This window comes from Schistocerca americana, chromosome 8 (assembly GCF_021461395.2).
Source record: "Schistocerca americana isolate TAMUIC-IGC-003095 chromosome 8, iqSchAmer2.1, whole genome shotgun sequence".
NCBI classification, from domain to species: domain Eukaryota; kingdom Metazoa; phylum Arthropoda; class Insecta; order Orthoptera; family Acrididae; genus Schistocerca; species Schistocerca americana.
The window spans coordinates 258,263,111-258,265,700 of NC_060126.1; positions in this window are offsets into that span (position 1 = coordinate 258,263,111).

The following is a 2,590-nucleotide window of genomic DNA, read 5'->3' on the forward strand; positions in this document are numbered from 1 at the left end:
TCTGCCTCTATTTTTGTTGATGTTACTCTTACTTCTACTAGTGTTGAGTTTTCATCGTTTTTGCTATTGGGATAGCCTGGGATGGCGGCTAATTCTGCTGTAACCTCCTTTGAATGTGTGTTTTGGTCATCATTGCTTTCTGCATGAAAGTCCAGTGGCATAACAGTTTCAGTTAAAAAGTCGTCTTGCATGTTGAGTTTGTCTAAAGTTTCACTGATTTTTTCACTGAGCAGTCTTTTGCCTCTTCTGTTTACGTGCATTCCATGATTTGTGTAGCTGCATCTCTGAAGAAAATTCACACTGAGAAAATAGGCATTTGAGTAGGCTTTACAGATTTTCTGGAATTGCCTATTTGCTTTTTTAATTTCTAAATTTACGCAAGAATTAGGTATGAGATCATGCCTATGAGGTATTCCTGTTACTATCACTGTGTCCTTTTCGGTAGCATGAAGAGTTTTCTTTAGGTTGCGGACTGCAGTTGCCAGTTCATTCCTATACACATCGTTTGCGCCCGCAATCAGTACAATGCGCCGATTTTTGTTTTGTAATCTGTCTTGCTCAATGTTTTTAGCTACTTCCTGTATAGGAGCCCCTGGTTTAACATAACCACACGCTATCACATTGTGTTCAGCACGCAATATTTCTGCAAGATTTCGTCCATGGTTATCAGAGTAAACTGTTACTTTTGTACGTTTATAACACTTTTTCGTCTTCGTTCTTCCGATCATGCATTTATCAATTTTGAATTTGTTCACTTCACACGTTTCTTCCGCTAGGCCTACTGTGTTTACATCAGTCTGTACAGTTGTGTAACAGTCTTGTGTTTCATTGCACTCAGAAATTGTGTTTATGCACTTTTCTTGTGAATGTTTGTTTAGTTCACACGTTTCGCGGCCTATCGTGTTTGTGCCTGGATACAAGGCATCAAAACGATTCTGCAACGGTACTTTGTACACTGTTTCACCAGATTTGGAGCGGAACTTTTTAGGTATTTCAAAGTCACGGCTAGTTTCTGTTAGTATGCCGTTACAATGAGAACTGCTTGAGATATACTTAAGCATGTTGAGAAGCACTGATGCGTATTTTTTGCTAAGTTCAAGATCACGCTGCAATGCACTCGCTACACAATCTTCAACACCAGAATATACCATTTCTGTTGCGGCTCGGCGTCCGTTACAAGTCACTACGCCGCAATTACAGTCCGAGTTTTCCAAATTTACTTCTGCAATACATTTCGTATGACACCAAATTTGTCTCACAGAACAAAGTCTGACACCTTTACGAACAATTTCGCTACAATATAAACAGCTAACTGATACTTTTAAGTCAATTTCTGGAGAACGATTTATTATTACTTCCACACGTGACGCCATCTTGAGCAGTGTTGACATACTGATTCCTCTTTGATGATCCAGTACATGTAGAAAGCATGGAAATGTGGTTTCCAATCATTGGTCATTCATTTACAGCTCCCAACAGAATTTTCAGAAACAGAGAGAGAAAATTTTCCAGACTGAGAGTAATTGAAAATCCTACAATCTATATCAACATAATGGAGAAATTCACCACAGTAATGCCCTCAGGGTTGGATGACTGCAAAGTGAGAGACTAGAAGAAGTTCACCAATGACATCATCAAAGCTGTTGCATATTGGCACAGCCAGTTTCAAGAGTAGAAAAAAAATAATTATCTTCATGAAGACAGCAAACAGAAAGTCATGCTCTGTGCAGGGAGAATCAGTCTTCAATTTTGACAAAGGAGACCTGAAATCTCTTTTGAATAGAATAAACATTTCAGGAAATAAACTTTTCCTAAGGAGATTCCAAAAAGGATCCCACTGGGAAAAAGTTAAAATTATGGACTATTTTGGAAATTTGTGGTAAGTTCCTATGGGAGCAAACTGCTAAGGTCATCAATAGCTAGGCTTATACACTGCTTAATCTAACTTAAACTAACTTATGCTAGCTAAGGACAACACACTCACCCATGCCCAAGGAGGACTCAAACCTCCGGCTGGGGGAGTCATGCAAACCGTGACAAGGTGCCTCACACTGCGCAGCTACCCTGACAGCATTATGGACATCCAGCAGCAACTAGCACTTCGCTAGGAACAGACGTGGCCCAAGGAGGAAAGTTAAAATTCTACACTGAAGTTTATGAGCAGTAGGGGCTTGTGGAAATGGGCAAAAATCAAAACAGTAAGGTTGAAGAACCTGCTTTGGTGCATTTGGATGATGACAATTCCCCAAATGTCGTTTAAGTCATTTTACCTGGTGATTTTGCCAGACATTTCATTTTCAAAAGTTTTTTATTTCCAAAGATTTCCCACTTTCATGAAAGGCATTATTAGCATGAAGTCTGAACTGAATGATTAGTACTGACCAAGATCATTACTGTACCTTGTGATTGGTCAAGTTTCATGTCTTCATGTATGAGTTTAAACAACTTTAAAGATTTGCAATATAATGATGTTTCAGTTTTGTTCATTTAAGCTTTTCCCTGTCACATTATTTTAAAATACCTCCTATAGTCTACCATAGTTTCCAACATAGCCACATATGCATCTGAATTACTTTTGCAGCCAGTTTTG